The sequence below is a fragment of the Elephas maximus genome, chromosome 7 (assembly GCF_024166365.1).
Source record: "Elephas maximus indicus isolate mEleMax1 chromosome 7, mEleMax1 primary haplotype, whole genome shotgun sequence".
Classification (NCBI taxonomy): Eukaryota; Metazoa; Chordata; class Mammalia; order Proboscidea; family Elephantidae; genus Elephas; species Elephas maximus.
Genome location: NC_064825.1, coordinates 72,350,686 through 72,371,026, shown reverse-complemented (window position 1 = coordinate 72,371,026; position 20,341 = coordinate 72,350,686). Strand labels below are relative to the sequence as shown.

The 20,341-nt window shown below is 46.5% G+C and overlaps 1 protein-coding gene and 1 pseudogene across 5 annotated transcripts in view; both read left to right on the top strand.

The window, feature by feature from the left end:
* The window catches only part of PLEKHA7 (pleckstrin homology domain containing A7), a 236,738-nt gene that overhangs the window by 35,567 nt on the left and 180,830 nt on the right, over nt 1–20,341 (top strand). The gene's annotated exons all lie outside the window — the stretch shown is intronic.
* LOC126078854 (40S ribosomal protein S12-like) lies at nt 10,881–17,712 on the top strand (annotated as a pseudogene).

Below are 20,341 nucleotides of genomic sequence, written 5' to 3'. Positions count from 1 at the left end.
GTGTCTCTACTGAGGACTCAAAGGGCCTTAACTTGAAGTAGGAAGGATCTAGGTTAGACATTAAGAACTTCTTGACATAGGTGGGTATGGGAGGCATACGAGAGAAAGTGGTAGTAAATCCATTTCTGAAGACTGTCAGGCACTAGGAGGTTCCTGAGAAGTCTCTAGTAGTGTAGGGTGGCAAGCAGGGGATTAGAAGTCCCTGTGAGCCTTGGAGGTGGATTGTGCCAGCCCCAGTAAGCAGGCATTCTTGGGGGGGGGGGGATGGGCGTGCTAGAGTGGTTTTTGGCCCCCATTGCTCTATTGAAGACTCCAAACTGTCATGTTCAGCTGCAAAAACAGTTTTCTTCCTTTGCAAGCAAGAAACACAAAGCAGCCCTTCAGAGGGGGCAGGCGGGCTTGTAGCATTTTCTGGCAGAAAGTTGCATAAATCTGGAGTGGGTACAGGCTGAACCACCTCAGAGGCCTGGCAGAAACAGAGCTGGGCAGCAGCATCCAGAGGACCCCTGGAGAACAGTGGGCAGTGGGGGAGCCTTGCCCTGGAAGGCCCTGAGTCCACAGATGATGGCTGAGAGGAGGTCTGACTTAGGCATGGGCTTGCCTGTTAGTTGGGCAGAAGTGGGGCTGGAGGGTGACCTTTGTCATGTGACTCAGTGGGTCTGAGGGAAGGAAGCCTCCTGTGTGCTGTGTGTGTGTCTTTGTGTCTAGATCAGAGTCTGGGAACAGTGTCCCTTGCATTTATCTGGGAGGAAAGGGAGGCAGGCCTCTGCTGATCAGGGCTTCCCACTTCAACGTGGTTTATCAAACTGCTTTATGTAGCCCCTCCCTTTTTGACACCAATGACTTCCTGTGGGTAGAGTCCAGTAGCTCTCTATTCTCTGCCTGCACTCTGTTGGACTTTTGGTTTTGACTTGGGCTGAATGGCTCTGTTATCTCTCTCCCTTTCCCTCTATCCTTCCCTCCCTCCATTCCTTCCTCTCTCTCTTCATCTTTTTCTTCCCCTTTCCCATTAGTTCTGAGTCCCCATTCCACTCTAAGAGAGGTTGGGGAGGGCTGGGCAGAGAATGACATCCTCATCTTTGAATGGGCCCCTCTTCCTGAGTAGCAGGTCCAGAGTCTAAGGCTGAGGTTAGCTGGTGAGGGGTGAGGTTGAGACAGGAAGCTGGCAAGTCTGCATGTCTAATAGAGGTGCCCAGATCATTCTGGTATGTGGAGATAACCACACAGTTGCTTATCTGGAGCTCATTTTGGGCCCCTGGCTTGTCACAGCAAAGGGACCAAGTTTGGAGAGCACGTATATGTTGGTAAACCAAACCTGTTGCTGTTGAGTAGATTCTAACTCATAGCGACCCTGTAGGACAGAGTAGAACTGCCCCATAGCATTTCCTTGGAGTGGCTAGTGGATTCGAACTGCCGACCTTTTGGTTAGCAGCCGAGCTCTTAACCTCGGCACCACCAGGGCTCCATGTGTTGGTAACGGAGAGGTAATAAGGGAGGTGAGACAGAAGTAAAAGCTGGTGGGCTGCTGTCTCCTGAACACAGGGTGCCAGTGAGGCCCAGGGCTGCCTGGCAAGAGGTAACTTATGCCCACGCTGTGGCAACCTACAGGAAGTTCACTGCTTGTGATGGGCCTGCACCTGAGGAGCAGAAGGCCTCATGCACTAAGCAGATCTGTTCTCTCCCTTCCCTTCTCCAGCCTGGCAGGGAGTCACACGCTCAGTGCCCCTTTAGTGCTTGTCCTTAGCCAGCACTACGCAGACCTCAGATACCTGGTGGAGGGTGGATTTGAAGTGCCCAGATTTTTCTATCTCTGCTTAGGAGAACAGAAGCCAGTTTGGGATAATCCCATGGGGAGAGGAGTGCTAGTTGAGGTTTGCCCTAATGGAATGCCCCCTGAGTTTTCTGGATGCCATTGGGGAAATTACCTTTTAATGGGAATGTTCTTTTCTAAACTTTAAACAGCAAAGCTGCAAAAGTGTTTGCCAGTTAATAATGTACTTGGTGAGTTGTTGAGTTGAAGTTTAAAAGCCAATTAAAAAAAAACAAGGTAGGGAATTTAAAAAATAGGACATCGAGAGCATGTGCATCCTGGAATGATTTCAGTGATTCTGTTGGAATAAGCGACTTTATGCTGACTGGGAGGGTTTCAATAGCCTTGCGTCACCGACGGCCTTTCCAGGAGGCCCTGATGCCTGGCTCCCTGTCCCTGAAAAGTAATGTGCAGCCCATTTGTAGATGAACCAGGAAGGCATTTCACCACTCTGTGAAGCTGCAAAGCCAGGGTAGCTCTTCATGCAGTGGGATAGCCCAGTGAAGGTGGTTGAGGCCGTAAAGGGAGGCCAAATTCCTGATGCAGACAGACACTCTAGGCATATGGCAGCAATAAAACCCTCCTGGCCAGAGCAAGGGTGGAGCTGACAGAAGGAATAAAAGTAGGGAGTAGCACTTGTGTCTGAGATGACAAAGTCCTTCTGAAGAGTTTGCTCTGGAAAAGAGGTTAAAGAAAAAATCTCTGAGTGGAAAACTTAGGGAAACCAAAACAAAGTCTTCTCTTGGATTCTGGATGGTGTGGGTTACTGTGAGAGATTGGCACCTTTTGTTAGAGGCCCTGGATCTCTGTCAGCTCTCTCTAGTTTAAACTCCCAATTTTACTTTCACATTCTGACTAGAGACTCCAGACGTCCATGTTCCTTGCTGACCTGGCGCTCCCTTTTTGACCTGGTGAGCTCCTGGTTCACAGTATGGCACTCAGCATTGGGTTCCAACAGGGTGGACTCTCTGGCCAACTTCTACCTACATTCCATAAGGTGCCTGACACTTGAGGTTGCTCTGTGGGTGTTTGTGGAATGCATGGGGTGGTTGCTTATAACTTTTGTGGCATGAACACACACACCCACACCCCCCCACACACACCCCCACACACCCCCACACACAGCCCTCTGATCCTACCCCTGAATCTGACCTCACTCCCTCCAGCTCCATCCAGGGTTTTCCTTCTCTTCCTTTTTTGCACGTCCTCATTCCTCCCTGTTTTATTAAAAGAACTGGTATATGCCCAGCAGGCATTGCTGTAAGTGCTTGTACATGGACTACCTCTCTTAACTCCTCCAAGCCATGATGTGAAGTAGGTGCTAGCATTATTATCATTGCTATTGTACACAAGAGAAAATTGAGGCCAAGAGAGGCAAACTAACTTGGCACAGAAGCTAACGGTGATGCCGCTGCTCACACACGGATGTGTGGAATCAGGACTTCGAACTGGCTCATTCCCTGCTGAGAATTTGCATTTCTACCCTAGATTACTGAATCAGAATCTACATTTTAACAAGGTTCCCAGGTGATCCTTATGTATAACTTCCTGGGACCTTGTTAAAAATGCAAATTCTCAACAGGGGTTCAAACCAGAATGAACCAGTTTGAAGCCCTGTGTGGAATCAGGTATCTCTAATTCCAAAGCTGAGCTCTTAACCTCTAGGCCACAAACCTCCCATCTCTGGGCCTTGAGCTGGGTGGGGTGGGGTCGGTGGCTGTTCTCACTCCCTCCTGCTTCTCCCTACTGACAGTTGTCTCCTACTTCCCCAGGAGTAGGAGCACTGTAAAGATGAGTTGGGAATAGAGAAGTGTTGGGCGCTGAGGGGTTAAGGTGATGGGTTTTATGAGTTTATTTCCCCTTGGTTGTCATTATCATTGTTGTTGGTATAATTCATAAAAAACCAGGAGGAAAAAACTAAAAATAGAACTACCATATGACCCAGCAGTTCCACTCCTAGGTATCTACCCAAAAGATTTGAAAGCGGAGACTCAAAGAGAGACTTGCACACCAATGTTCGTTGCAGCACTATTCACAATAGCTTAAAGGTGGAAACAACCTAAACGCCCAACAACAGAGGAATGGATGAACAAAATATGGTATATACATACAATGGAATACTAGTCAGTATGAGAAATGAAGCCTTGATACATGCCACAATATGGATGGAGCTTGAAGACATTATGCTGAGTGAAATAAGTGAATCAATCACAGAAGGGCAAATATTGTATGATCTCACTAATATAAAAAGACCAGAAAAAGCAAATGTATAGACCAAAGTTTATTAGTGGTTACCAGGGGCAGGAGAGAGGGGAAAAAGGGGGGTTAACAGTGATGGAAAAGTGCATGGATTAAGGGTAGGGTTGCAGAGCCAATTATTGTAATTGTCAATAAGTTGTATACCTATAAAAAATTGAATTGGTAAAAGTTGTGTGTGATAGTTATATTTACAACAATGACAAAAAAAAAAAATAGCTACTGAGGCTGCTTATGTACAACCAAACACCTCAAGGGATTTGGTTCCTTAGTTTAGAGGTTTAGGGTCATGGTTTCACGGGACATCCCAGTCAATTGGCCTAATAACATGTTTAGCACTTCTGTTCTACTTCCTAGTTCATTGTGTAGTGCCTGGGGTCTTAAAAGCTTGCAAGCGGCCACCCAAGGCACTACAATTGGTCTTTATTTATCTGGATCAACAGAGGGAGGAGAGTCAAGAATAGGAGGAGGTTATGGAATGTGTGGCTAATTGCCTCCATGAACAACTGCCCCCTTTGCCACGAGATCAGAAGAACTGGATGGTGCCCAGCTACCATTACTGTACATTTTGATCAAAGATTCCGTAGAAGAATTCTAATCAAAAGGGGGAAAGTACAGAATGGAATGTCAAAATCTCATGGACTCTAGACTTTCTGGAGCCAGGGAGGGTGGATGAATCCCTCAAACTATTGCCCTTGGATAACCTTTAAACCTTAAACCAAAAATATCTCCTGAAGTATTCTTAAAACCAAACGATAGCTTAACTAGTAAAAAAGGTCTGCTTTGAGCATTGTGCTTTTTTTTTTTTAATAATTTTTATTGTGCTTTAAGTGAAAGTTTACAAATCAAGTCAGTCTCTCACACAAAAACTTATATACACCTTGCTACATACTCCCAATTACTCTCCCCCTAATGAGACAGCCTGCCCTCTCCCTCCACTCTCTCTTTTTATGTCTATTTCGCCAGCTTCTAATTCCCTCTACCCTCTCATCTCCCCTCCAGGCAGGAGATGCCAACATAGTCTCAAGTGTCCACCTGATCGAAGAAGCTCACTCCTCACCAGCATCCCTCTCCATCCCATTATCCAGTCCAATCCATGTCTGAAGAGTTGGCTTGGGGAATGATTCCTGTCCTGGGGCAACAGAAGGTCTGGGGGCCATGACCACTGGGGTCCTTCCAGTCTCAGTCAGACCATTAAGTCTGGTCTTATGAGAACTTGGGGTCTGCATCCCACTGCTCTCCTGCTTCCTCAGGGGTTCTCTGTTGTGCTCCCTGTCAGGGCAGTCATCGGTTGTGGCCCAGCACCATCTAGTTCTTCTGGTCTCAGGATGATGTAGTCTCTAGTTCATGTAGCCCCTTCTGTCTCTTGGGCTCAGAATTACCTTGTAACCTTGGTGTTCTTCATTCTTCTTTGATCCACATGGGTTGAGACCAATTGATGCACCTTAGATGGCTGCTTGCTAGCGTTTAATGCCCCAGACGCCACTCTTCAAAGTGGGATGCAGAATGTTTTCTTATTAGATTTTATTATGCCAATTGACTTAGATGTCCACTGATACCATGGTCCCCAGACCCCTGCCCCTGAGCATTGTGCTTTTTTAAGAACTACCTATGTGGGATCAAAGTGACAACAGCAACTCTAAAGATTTAGATGGGAACCTTAGGGGGCAGCGAGTTTATGTTAATGAGGGAGGAACAACCCTGAAAAGGAGGGTGAGAATGGCTGCACAACTGGAAGAATGTAATCCGTGTCATAAAATTGTACATGTAGAAACTGTTGAATTGGTGTATGTTTTGCTGTGTATATTCTCAACAACAGCAAAATAGATAAAATTTAGAAAAAAGTCAAGGGAAAACAGCAACAAAGGAGTGACTGGTTTAAGATAGAGGGTCTTTAGATTTTTTGTATATTTCATTAATAAATTAACATGCACCCAAATATATGTATATTTATTTATGAATTATATATTCAAACTGCCATACCTGCAAGACACACACACACACACACATATTTAAACTGTTATAAAGTAAACCTAACTAGATATTCTAACATTTTCTTCCTGAACTGCAATGGGTCATCTTGAGCACTCTAGGGATGAGTGTGTCCCACTTCAGAGACCCCTGGCCTCCCCCAGGCATCTGACAATGCTCCGCTGCTGCAACCAGCACCAAGTGAGAGAGGGCACACCTGGCTGGGGCCTCCATTTTTAGGTGCTCTGGCTTTCAGTAGCAGGTAGGCCCCCACCCTTGCAGTCTGTCCTCATGCTTTTTGCTGCGAATCTTGTCAGCTTGACGGGAAGCAGAGGTAAAACTCTCCTAGCTGCTGCTATGGCCAGTGCCCTTTGCTGTAACCCCTGGGCATCTAAGTCACACCTGATAGCTTGCAGGACATCCTAGGGCACAAGGGAAAGGCCATTTCCTGGGGTTGGTGTACAGCTCTAGGAGGAAGCAAGGGTGGGAGGCTGGAGGCTAGGGAACAGGGACAGGCACTTAATTCTTTTGTCCAAATGTGGCACAACTGCCGATCAGATGCCAGGCTGTCCCTATCCCTAGGAGCACCTGCTGCGGGGCATTAGGGCTGCTAGAACGGGACACCTGTGGCCACACCCTGGCATTCTGACCAGCTGTACAAATAACTCTCCAGGCCCCCCAGGGGAAACAGTTATCAAGATTTAGGCTGCAAGTTCCGTCCACTTGTTCCCCTTTCGTCCTCTCTCCCCAGTCAGCTGATGACACCTCTGGTACTGCAGCCTAGTGCCCTGTGACCCAGGGCACACCTCTCTGGGCTCTCCATTGCCAGGGCTCTCGGATTCAGAAGCAGGTAATGTTTTTTCTCTCAAAGTTGGAATCATGAAGTAGGGCAGACAGGTTTCTTTGGAGTTAAATTTATGGCTTAGAATCTGGGGGTGGCTGGGAGAAGCTGTATTTACCTCCTGACCCACCACCAAAAAAAAAAAAAAGGTCCTAAATTAAGCAAGGTACAAGGAACCTGTAGATACGTCAACCGAACTGGAACACCTACCTCTAAAAATAAAAGATGCTGAAATCTGGAAAATACCAAGTACAGCCATTTAGCCAGGGGCTTGCTTCTCTGCTTTGCTATTTTTGCCACCTCATCCCAGGAGCAGAGCTGCCCAGGTGAGTCGGCCACAGAGAAGTGTAACCCCCCTCCAGGAGGACTGCACAGTGCACAAGGCCTTGTCTCTTGATGATGCATGGTTCCCGGCCAGGGAATGGAGAAGCTGAAACTAAGAGAGACCTGGGTGACTGTCCCCAGGGGTCACAGTAGCTGCCCCTGCTCCTCATTACCCCCTTTCCCTGGGTTTGGGTTCGTTCTTTGATTCTCCTGGGGAGGAGCAAGTATATAGTTGCTTCTCTTGTACCTTCGCTGCTCTTGGGATGGTAAAGCATATCCCCTGGGGACATTGGAGCTCTGTGCTGAAAACCCCTCCCAGACCTCTCCTTTGTGTTTATATCCTTTTTCCTTGTAACAGGCAGTTTTGTGAGCTGTTGCAATGAATTATCAGACCCAAAGGGAGTAGTGGGGCTGGCTGATCTGAAGTAGATGGAGTCAGGTGGACTCTGAGCTTGTGGTCAGTATCTGTTGACCCAGCCTTGGGTGGCTGATGGTGAAGCTCATGGAGTCGTGTGGACCCTTGCATTTTTGGCTGTTACCACTGACCCAGCCTTTGGTGGCTGGTGGTGAGAAGGGCTGTGTGGAGCAGCTGGTGTTAGGACGACCAGAGAAGGGAAGCTGAGATTTGTGGACCAGCTTCCCTGGATGGTTTGGCACAAATTGTGTCAGTAGAAGGTGGGATTCACTAGAGAGTGGCCCCTGACAATGCAGCCTTAAGTTTAGAAACCCCCTCAGTGCCACCTAATTTCCAAGGTGCCGATGGCCAAGCCCTACATCTTGGGCGCTGTGGTTTTTCCTTTTGCTCCTGGGCATGGGGCAGACCATGGTATGTGAGAGATTCTTAAAAACAGAGGTTCAAGGGAGGCTGCCTGGGGACCCCAGCAAGGCGCCTATAACCACGGGTGGGAGTTGAGTTTGCGAGAAGAGAGGCCTGTGCATGGAGATGATAGCCACAGTTCACAAATGTTGGGCTCTTATTGCATATCGGGCCTGCCTCAGAGGTTCTTTATAGAGATGATCTCACAACAATCCCATGAGGTGGGTACTGTAATCACGCCCATTTAGAGAAGAGAAAACTTAGGTTAAGTATCTTGCCCAGGGTCACATAGCTAGCAAAGGTAAAGATGGGACTTGAAGCTAGGCAGTCTGTGTACCACGTAGCTATCACATAGCTCAGTCATGTCTGCCAAAGCCAGAGGGCTGCCTCCTTGCCTGAGGCCCTGGACACGCTGTGTTGGGGGCTCAGGGCCCTATTGCCCCCACCCACCCCCAGCTGCCTCCTATTTTGGGAAAAAAGGACAATGTAGAAGTTACCCTACTCTTTCCCCATTTGCTCCCCTTCTGGAATGAGTGGTGTCTGGGGTGGGTGCTTTCTTGTTAGTTGCCGTTGAGCCATCTTTGACTTCTGGGAACTCCGTGTACAACAGAACGAAACATTACCTAGTCCTGCGCCATCTTCATGATTGTTGGTATGCTCCAGTTCGTTGTTGTGGCCTCTGTATTTTTGAGTGCCTAATTAGCCAGTGAAAACCCTATGGATCAGAACAGAATATTGTCTGATATAGTGCTGGAAGATGAGCCCCCTAGGTTGGAAGGATACTTTGTACCTGGTGCATTTTGGTCAGTCCCACCAAAGACATATTTATTAAGTGTCCCCTGTGTGCCAGACCTTTGACAGGTGCCCTACTCATATTACCTCACAACAGCCAATGAGGTAGGTATTAAACCAGAATCAAACCAAACCCGTTATGCCAGGTCTTTCTCCTGTGAGCAGCTGGTGGGTTTGAACCACTGACTTTTTGATTAGCAGCTGAATGCTTTAACCACTGCACTGCCAGGGCCCCTGAGGTAGGTATTACTGCCTGCAATTTACAGGTGAGAAAACAAGCTTAGAGTGGTGAATGACTCGCCCAAGTTTAATAGCTACTTAACGGCAGAGCCCCCATTTGATCTTAGGCCATCTAACTAAAAAATATATAGCCTTGAAAGTCTGTAGCCTTTCACCCTCTTCCAGGGGACTGCAGTGGGGTGCCATGACCTTCCATGTTCCTGGCTCGGCCAGAATCCTGTCTCCAGCTTTGGTGATGCCAGGGCAGATCTGGTTTGAAACAAAGTATACCCTCTTCCAGGGAAAATGCTGGGGACAGAGGTGTGGGGTGTGGGGTCCTTGCTGCCTCCTGCAGACCTTGCCCTGGGGAGAAGAGGGAACAACAGCTCAGGGTGCCCCCTTCGGGCATGGTTGGGGCGGGTGCAGGGCTGGAGGGACCTCTTTTCTGGGCCACTTCTCCGGTTGCCTGTAGCTGGTAACTGTAAACTCTCCAGAGCTCTTGGCTGCCTGGTTGGAAGCTGAGGAAGGCTCAGAGGGTCAGGGTAGGTGTGAGAAGCAGTTGCTTTCCCCCTCTGAGCCTTCTTCTCAGATGAGCTGAGCAGAGCACCTGGCATCGGGATCACCTCCAGGTGTTGGGGTGGAGGGCTTTCTGCAGCCCTTCCTGGTTGAATTGCCAAGATCCTGCCATTCCCTTGGGACCTTCAGTCTTCTGTGTGAGTGGCAGAGAAACCAGCTGGGGATGGGGGCGGTGTGGGGACCTTGATGAGGAAACTTTGACCTGACTTTTCTAACACTTGAGGGCTTTGTGTTTGGGGTTCAGAAAAAGCTGTAGCAGAAAATGAGGGGGAATATGTTTCACAGAAATTAAGCCCTTCAGCCAGACCGCCCGCCCACCCCGCCGCTGCCCCCACTGAGGGCATAGCCAGCGGTGTCCTTCCTGGAGGGGTGGAAGGGCTTGTTCTTGAGGGGCACAGACTGGGGATGTGCTGGGTAAGGTGGAGACTGAGGTGATGAAAGGGAGCTGCAAGCTTGAGGACAAAGTTAGGTTCAATGAGTTGGTGGGTAACTGAAGTGGGAGCTTCTTTCCCACCCTGGGCCAGCCCCTTGTGTGCCTCAGTGTCCTTGTCTGTATGCTGAGGTGAAGTATTTCTGCCCGAGGCACTGGGAGGCCTCAGCCATGGGGTGTAGCTGTTATACTGTTGTTGTTTTTGTTATTTATTATTTAAACACCTCTCCTGTGCCTGAGCTGGGGCCAGTGGGTGAGTATCACCTTGGGCTGCCTGTCCAACTTCTCTGGACCCTGCTGTCACCTGTTAGCACCTACTACTTGCTGGGGGTACTATGCTAGATACTTCCCATGGGTTAGTCATGGAGTTTGTGGAACATTCCTGGATTTCCAGGGAAACCCTTCCCTCCCTTCTGTGTACTCCTGCAGCACCTGTTTCTGTGGGATGCCAGGTATGCATGTCCCCTCTTCCTGCCCTCGACTTCTGTCCATCTCCTCCCCTCCTCCCCCAACCACCAGGGACTGAGCCTGGTCCCCTCTCCCACAGTGCCTGGCACCCAGGTCTCAGGAATCCTTTGAATAAATACAAGGGGAAATTTGGAATTTAGATCTTCAATGGCTTCTTATCTCACTCCTGTTTCCGGATGCAAGGAAGGCCTGGCTGGGCTTGGTGCCCCATGCTTCCTGCTCTGGGTCTCAGACACTTGGAGACTGTAGCACACTTCTCTGGGGCTGGTGGAACTTGAGGCTGAGCAGGGGGCACATCAGTGTCTATGCATTCTGAACAAAATAGGACAGGAGTTGGCATCCAGGAGTGAAGAGACCATGGGAACTGAAAGGAAGCATGGCCCAAGGTGGACAGAGAATCCAGTTCACAGCCAGGGGCACTGGAGGTGGAGTCATGAGAGAAAGTGAGAGTAAGAACATGAATATGCGCACAGGTGAGAGAGTTTGTAACCGTACAGACACTGCTTGGGGAGGACACTGGAGGGCTGCAAGTGTGGAGCATATGGGGTCGGGGGACAGGACCTGCTGGTTTGTAGGGACCTGACAGTACTTGTCTTCTGGTCAGTCAGTGGTTTGCACAGGGGCACTGAAAAACCGCTGGCATCACCTAGGCTCCTTCCCCCGGGCTTAACGTGGTACAAGTACCCATCCTCACACCTGTGCCCCTCCCCACCACAGGTATAGTCCTCTTCAGCAACTGAGGGGAGTCTTCTGCCCCCTCCGTCCAAGAGCTGGGTTTTATGGGAGAGGCTGAGCCAGGAACTGCACACTGGTAAAGAAGTGTTCTCATTCTCGGGGGCTTTAATTAACACGGATTAGATTTCAGCTGAGTGGGCCTTTTGTTGCATCCGCCTTTCTAATCAAGGTGATTTCAGTATTACAGTGGTTTCACTGAGCCCACTCAGGTTCATTACTCTGGTCTGTTACTACCCTGGGTGTTTAGACCTGATGTTATCACCTAGGGCCCCGATGGGTCCAGTTTTCCAAACTCGATTTACTACTGGCTTGACATCTCCCTCAGATATCACTTGTGTAGGTTTCTGAGCCTGGAAAAAGATAATCTGAGCATGTAGGCATGTTTTCCTGGCTCTATGAATTTCCTTAAACATTTACAGACCTGTTTTCTTTGGTTTCCTAAGGCACAAACAGGATGGGCTTTGAATTCTTTTTCCAGTTGTCATGTTTATTAATAATTCTATTGGGTAATCTAAGTCTCTCTGTATGGAGGGAGACTGGAGATGAATCAACCAGTGGTGTTAGTGGGAAGCCAGGTTTGAAAGGATGAATGGGTGCTGTGGCTGGTGGCTGGTCATCAAGTATAAAGACAGGGGGCTTCCAGCTTTGGCAGAGGTTTGAGCTCCCTCCTTTCCCCAGCCTTGACACTCCTGCTTGTGCTTCTGGGTGAAAGCCTCATGCTTCTTTTCCTTCCCAATATTTTTTCTCTGGTTATGGAAACAATACATGCTTATATAATTAAAGAATTAGCAAAGAAGGAAATAAGTCACCCATAATCCTACTTTCCCAAGATAATCATAGCTAAGATCTTAGCATATTTCCTACTAGATTTTAGGGGGCATTTTAATGTTACTGACTTCTTACACACTTATATATATACACATGTATATAAAAGTCTATATCTGGCACTTACGGAATAGTTATGTCTTTTTCTTATTATAAAAATAATGCATATTTGGTTGTAGAAAGTTTGGAAATAACAGAAGAAAAATATGAAGATGAAAAACTAAGATTTATACTTAGTAATTCCTCCATCCAGAGGTAACCTCTCTTTGTGACTATCTACATGTATACCCAAAAAAACCAAGCTGACTCATAACAACCCTATAGGACAGAGTAGAACTGCCCCATACAGTTTCCAAGGAGTGCCTGGTAAATTCAAACTGCTGACTTTTGGTTAGCAGCCACCGTAGCTCTTAACCACTCTGCCACCAGGGTTTCCTACATGTATACACTGCCAGTCTTTCTTTTCTCAGGCATATATGCTCATTATCCCTCACCCCAAATCGACACCCTTTTTTTTTCATTTTTACTTAAAAGTATCTCAAATGTTGTGTCATAGCATGAAGTTTTCCTTTGAAAATTGAGGCGAAATTCACGTAAAATAAAACTAATCATTTTAAAACAAGTAACTCAGTGGCATTTAGTACATTCACAATGTTGTACAACCCCCAGCTCTATCTCATTTAAAAACATTTCCATCTTTCCAAAGTAGATCTCTTACCCATTAAGGAGTTTCTCCCCATTCCGCCCTACTCCCAGCTGGTGGCAACTACCAATTTGCGTTGTGTCTCTATGAATTTATCTATTATGGATATTCATGTAAACTGAATCATATATTAGATATGATTTTTAATGGCCGAGTGGTATAATTTTGTTGATCTGTTTGAACAAGCCGTGGGTCTTCAGCGTAAGGTCTCACCATCATGCAGCTGGCATTCTGTCATATGCATGTCCTATAAATTTATTGAACCAATCTTTTATTTCTGGACAATGAGGTTTCCAGTTTTTAAATGGATATTAGCAAAGACATGTATTCTTGAACATCCCCATGTAATTTAATTTGCAAATGGTCATGAAGTAAACTTTTTTTTAGGGGAGGTCCACTTGTCGAAAGACTCTTGCCTCTGACTTCTGGGCTCTGTGTTGCTTTTTTGAAGGCCTTCTCTTCTATCAAAGCAATTCTTTAGCAAGGGTGACTAATGCCTAAAACTATGGAAGGGAAGGTGAGAATGTCTCACATTACCATTGCATGTAGATAGCATAAACTTGCCCATCTCTTTGGGCTGTCTTTACTAAATCTTTCTGTTTTTCAAGGGCAACATAACTTTCGCAGAGACTGGTTAAACTGCTTTAGTTTGAGTGGACAGTGCTGGCCAGTGCTGGTGGAATGTAACTACCAGAGACCTCAGGTAAATGTGATTTGTTGTTTCCTGTGTCTCATTCAGGTGCAGGAAGTGCCGAAGTGAGGCTGGCTGAGGTGGTTTGTGTAGATAAGAACATGGATTCAGGCACGGCCAGTAGACTTCCTGAAGAGGCTTTAGCCCTCCTACAAAATCCAAGACTGCTGTAATTTCCGTTTATCCCTGTCGTAGACCTGGATTAGGTGTTATTAAAATACGAACTACCTTTGAATCTTACTGTGGCATTGTGGACATGGCCACATCAGCTGACCATCCTTGAAGGGTCATCAGCTGGCTCCGTGAGGGAGAGAGCCATAGAGCCAGCTGATACAAACACTGAACTGAGGATCTAATCTTTTTTGTACCATTAATTAACTGTGTGACTTTGGGTAAGGTACTTCTCTCTGGGCATCAGGTGGCCCACACTCTAAGTGGGTGTTGACTTACCCTGGAGGTTAGTGCACCCTTTAGAGATGTACTTGTTAAGCCATCATTGATGACTCTTCCTTCTAAGCCTAGCACAGCTCCTGGTACAGAGTAAGCATTCAACATATACGTGTGTGCACACATACACACTCCTCTGAGATCCTCCATCCTGACAATAGAATATGTCTGTCTGCCTCGTCCCTGTGGAAGATATCCAAAAGGAACATATTTCTACAGACTAGATCACTGGGTGTACCCCCCTTTCTGAGTGGCTCTATATGGTCTCTAGAGTCTAAATTATTGGTCATCTAGAGATAACCATCTCCCAGTTATTTTTAGATCCCTTGTGTGGTCTCTAAATCTGCCTTCATGTTAGATAACTGGAAACTCCTTATAATCCTATCCTCTCCCCCATTCTAGAGCATTCTGGAGGCAGCCCATTATGGGCTGTTGGTGCCGAATCAGCCTGGAGTCTTAGGTTCCTGGCAGTCCTGGATTTTGAGGAGCTTCTTTTTGGATTGGTTGCCATTTACCATTTTCTCCTTGGAGTCCTCTCCTCAGTGGTTTAAACCCAGGAACTATTCCCTGGAGTCATTCATCATGCCTGCTCTTTCTAGCCCCACACCACCGTGGCTTCCTTTCTTTCGGGTGTGGTTTCTCAGGGAGTGGACATCTATCTACTTACTTGATATGGGAAGGAGGGTGCTCATTGGAGCTGGTTGGAGGACTTTGGCGGTCAGAAGAAATTTGAGAACATTCCCCTAGAGTGTCAGAACTGACAGGACCCTCTGCTTCTGATCCTTCCTCCCCACCCACATGTTGTCTATCAGAGGCCAAGAAAGGAGTGGTGACTTGCCCAAATCCCACAGTGTGTTTCTGACAGCGCGCTGCTCTGCAGTCAACAAGGCATTTGGCAATTCAGGTCATTGGCTCACAGACCCTGCTCTGCCCTTGGAGCTGAGCACTGCAGTCGGTTTAGTGGGGGCAGCTTCAGTTTCTTGCCCCTTGGTCTTTCTGATTACTCTGGGTACTAGGTATTGTTCCGACTCTGGGTATTTTGTTTCACCCCAGGTGGCTAGGTCAGATGTTTGGAGCCCAGCTGCAGTTCTTATACTGTCCTCCCAAATGGCACCCTCTGGTGGGGGCTCATGTTCAGCACAGCCTAGGAAAAAACAACTCAGAACTCCATCTAGGTTAGTAGTTTTCTTTAAGCTTCATCGATTCTGAGTTTTGAGTGTATATCTTATCTCTTATATTAGTCTGTAAGCCACCTGATGTATTCAATTAATTCAAACACTAACTGAACTGCTCCTTGTGTTAAGCACTGTACTAGATGCAGGGGAATCAAAGATACTTAACTTATGATCTCTCAAGATGCCCCAGTCCAGTGAGGACAAGCAGATACATAAACAACCCAAACATGACAAGCGTCCTCATAAGGCTTTGTACAGAATGCTATAGGAGCACAGACGAGGGAGGGGGCAATGCATTCCCTGGAGTACAGGAAAGGGAAGGCTTATTAGGAAGCGATATTTGAACTGAGCCTTGAAGGATGGTAGGAAGTTGCCATATGCATGGGCAACAATCCAAAAAATCAAACCATTGCCATCAAGTTGATTCTGACTCATAGCGACCTTATAGGACAGAGTAGAACTGCCCCACAGGGTTTCCAAGGAGTGCCTGGTAGATTCAAACTGCCAACCTTTTGGTTGGCAGCCGTAGCTCTTAACCACTAGGCCACCAGGGTTTCCTGTGCATGGGTAGGGGAACAGTATTCTAGGAAAAACCATCCATTTATTCATTCAGCAAGCTGTAGCTTAGGCCCTGTGGCTTGTTAGTTTAGATTTTCTTTATATTCTCTAGGGTGCTAGCGTAGTGCTTTGTATACAACAGTTGTTTGGGAAATATTTGAGTTATACTAAAAAAAAAAAAAAAGCAAATCCACCTTATGAGAGAAGTAAAAATTACCCTGACATTTAAGAAACTGACTTTCAAATGAAACAACGTATATGAAAATAAAGCATGAGACAACCATGAGGCATGCAGTTAATATTTAACTCTCTTGTTTAATTTTGTTCTCTTTTTCAAAGAAACTTATTGGGAGGATTTCTGTGACCTTCCCAATAACCGTATTTCATATACTACCATTCCATATTATTAGTTTTTAAAAAAATTCTGTGCTCTAGTAGTCTGGCTAAGAGAACATTTATGGTGATGTTTTTATTTTATTTAAAAATGATTATTTAACAAAATATATAGGGCAATAAGCCCTATGCATCCTCTTAACTAGTAATAGAGCTTTCTCTGTGTTAAGTTTGCCTCTTACCAAGTAAAGCTCTGAATTTCCCTTCAGACTCCCTGGCTTAGTTTAGCTTCCTGTGCATCTGAGGCACACGGGGTCAGTTTCTAAACTTTATATAGGTTTCTGTTTGGTGAGTCAATTTTCTAACCCTGACAAAGACCAAATTATTTTTTTATATACCTCATGCATTTATCACATTCCTGTCTTACCAGTTTGTTGAGGGGGAGGGGAAAGAAACACAGTTTAAACACTCTCTAAATCAGCTTTGCATTTTCCCACAGAGTAAAGACTTTTCATTCCTTGAAGCAAAAAGATAAAGAAATAAACTAGAAAAATGCCATCCTTTCCAATAACTCAGGTAGATTTATCTTTGTTGCCATTGCGTCAGTTCTGACTCATGGCGACCCCATGTGTGCAGAGTAGAACTGCTCCAAAGAGTTTTCAAGGCTGCAACTTTTCAGAAGCAGATCACCAGGGCTGACTTCAAGGAGCTACTGGACCACCACCCTTTCAGTTAGAAGCCATTTGTTTGTAGCTGTTTGTTTTACCCAGGGAACCCTTCAGTGAATGCAAGTTACTATTATTATCTTCATCATTAGGTCTCCCCTCTCAGACTAAACATGCCTGGTAGAGGGCATTTTCAGCTATTCCTGCTCACTCAACAAACATTAACTGAACACCTTCCTGGTGCTGAGTAGGAAAAGCTGAACAACAAATCCAGTTTCCTGAGTTGCTATACCAGTTCCTCCAATTTCTACCTGTGTGACCTTGGGTGGGATACTTAATGCTTGTGCTCTTCAATTTTTCATCTTTGCAATGTGGATGATAATGACCACCTTCATTAAGTTGTGAAGGTTTAAATGATGCAGATAAAGTCATGGCATAATGCCTGGAACATAGCAAGCATTCAGTAAATGTTATTTAAAAAATAATTCACTTCCTGCTGTAGCCAAGTCATGCAAAGGCAGAGGAGACTCAGGTGCATTCAAAACTCAGCTCCACCCATAAGCCACTGTGGTCACACAGGAAAATGTTACCTCTGGAGGGCTAATGCACATTAACACTGCTTTACAAAAGGTGCTGAAGACAGTTCTCGTCCATGATGGCCTAGCACGTGGAATTCTCTGAGCTGCCCAGTCCACCTATGTGTGCTTATATCCCTTTGTGCTGAGCCTGTGTATGCTAACTTGTTAGAGGCCCTTTGTGCTGAACATCAAATCAATCTAGTCAAGGTTGGTGACAAGGAACTAGGGGAATGGGTAGGCTTCTGCACGTTGATGGAGAGTGAAGACCCTGTAAAGTGGTTGGTTGCAGTTGTGTGGTTGTGTGTTTGACTGTGGCAAAGAACCTCAGGCCAAGGATGTCATCAAAGAATATTTCAAATACAAGGAATGAACACATAAAAAACCTGGCTCTAAAAATAATAGTGAAAGGATGCTGTGGATATAAATAAGACTGGTTTTTTCCCTCATAGTTTTGGTTGGGGAAGCAGGCATGTAATGGATGATTTCTACCCAGTGAGATGAGCTTTGAAATAGAATTCTGAGTGTTGTGGGAACACAGAGGGAAGAGTATTTGGGAAGGTGTGTGAGGGGGCCCTAGCAGGGTGGGGAAGTGACATTTGGGCTGGGCTTAAAGGCCTGAGAGTTAGGGAGGAACACTTGAGTCAAGAAAAGATGTTTGGAAAAAGGCATTCCATGCATAGCCTTGGAGGTATGAAACTGGGCTTCAAACTGATTTGTTCTGGTTGGAATCCCTGCTGAGAATTTGCATTTCTAAGAAGTTCCCAGGTGATGCTAATGCTGCTGGTTGGGAACCAATTCTGAGAACCACTAAACCTAGTGCCCTCCAGTCGGTTCGGACTCATAGTGACACTATAGGACAGAGAAGAACTGCCCCACAGTTTCCAAGGAGTGCCTGGTGGATTCAAACTGCTGACCCTTTAGGTAGCAGCTGTAGCACTTAACCACTACGCCACCAGGGTTTCCACTAGAGTAGAGCAAAACCAAAACAAACCAAACCCCTTGCCGTGGAGTCAATTCCAACTTGTAGCGATCCTATAGGACAGAGTAGAACTAACCCATACGGTTTCCAAGGAGCAGCTGGTGGATTCAAACTGCTGACCTTTGGGTTATGTTCCTACCTAACTCTGAGGCCTTTAAGCTGCAGCTCAAATGTTACTTCCCCATCCCGCTAGGGCCCCCTCACACACGCTTCCCAACTACTCTTTCCTCTGTGTTCCCACAACATTCAGAATTCTATCTCAACGCTCATCTCACTGGGCAGAAATCATCCATTACGTGCCTGCTTCCCCAACCAAAACTATGAGGGAGAAAACCAGTCTTACTTATATCCACAGCACCCTTTCATTATTATTTTTTGAGCCAATTTTTTAATTCATTGCTTGCATTTGAAACCACTTAACACTTAACCACTGTGCCACCAAGGCTCCAGAGTAGAGCAGTGGTTCTCAAAATTTGTTACAAGAATCACCTGGGGGATCTTGTTAAAATATAGATTCTGATTCAGTATACCTGGGGGTGGAAATGCAAATTCTCAGCAGGGATAGGAACCAGTTCTAAGGTCTGGTGTGAAAGGCTCAAGTTAGGTATGTGTGACTGAAAAATAAGAAACCAGTGGGGCCATGATGGACTGTCAGGCCAGACAGGTGCTTGAGGACGAGATTGTGAAGGGCCTTGTGGTCTGTGGTTAGGAGTTAGAACTTATTATGTATCCAGCAGAGGTTTTCTTTTACTGGTGTGGGGGGAGGGGGGTGGGGTGGGGTGGGATCTGATCTCCCCAAAGGAGAGAAAGGTAAGGACATCCCTCCCTGGTGTTTGTGCACAGCCTTTTTGATCCTATGACAGCCTTGAGGAGTTGTTCTTCACATCCTTTCTTTCCAGCGTCCTGGAACAGCTTTGCACCAGGAAGAACTTCGTCCTTGAAACCTTCTCCACGTTGGGCACCTCTGCCCGTCACCAGTGTGGGAGCTCTTCTTCCACCCCTTTGAGGGCCGTCCTGCCCTAACGTGAGATTCCAGCTGCAGTGATTGTTGTGTCCACACGGCTGGCTCTCCATTTTCTCATCTCACAGATTCTAGGGCATGGCCTAGCAGAAGGGAAAACCCTTCTTAGCTCCTAGAAGACCCCTGTCAGCTCTCCCCCTAATTCCTCTGTCCTCTCCCTCCCTTCTCTGTGTCATTCCTCTGCCTCCACTTGGTCACTCACTCATTAACCATTTGTTGTCTGGGTTCTACCCTCCACTCAGATCTGCTTGGCCTCCTAGTTGCCAAGTCCAAAGGCTGTTGTCAGGCCTAATTCACGTTTTACTTTATTGACCAGTCTCTCTCTCTCTCAGAACCTTGTCTTGACTTGCTGTTCTGGTCTCTCACCACCCTTCCACCCTCCAGTCTGGTTCCTCTCCTTCCTCTGAGTTCCTGTGGCCCATGATCTCTGTACGCTGGCGGCCTTGCTACTTTCTGTCTTGTGCTTCGGTATGTTTTGGTGATTTATATCCATGTCTTAACTCCTGTGCTAGACTTTCAGGGCAAGATACAAATCTTCTTCTCTTTATTTCCCTAAGTGCCTAACACAGGCAGATAGTCAGCTGTCAGACATTAGCATGAATGGATGAACAAACAATGTGGGGGCATTTTTTTTTTTTTCAAGTTAGTTGCTTAGAAGTGTTTCTCCAGATGTGATCCACAGATCACCTGCATCAGAGTCATGTGTGTATGGTGGGGCTCTTATTAAAAATGCTGATTTCAGGGCGCTATCCAGATTTACTGAATCAGAATCTCAGAGAGTGTGACTCTGGAGTCCGTATTTTTAACAAAACCTCTTGCCCCCCCAAGATGATCTCATCCTCATTGAAATCTGAGAATGCCTGGCTTGATGGGCAATGAGCCAACCTTGTTAAATGCATTTTAGTCACTAGCATCAAATGTCTTCTAAATGAGGCCTGGGAGGTGAGCAGGATCCTGCCTGCCCCTTCCCACCTGCAGGGAGATTAAGGTGTAGGTGTAAGGCATGGCTTCTGTGAGTGCAAAGGGGAGGGGCACAAAGGAGGTGAGGAGGTTACCCTGGTAAGAGTTTGCTAAGTAGAGATGGGGAGAGGGTAAGAAGGAGGGTGGGACCTTCTGGGAGGAGGAGC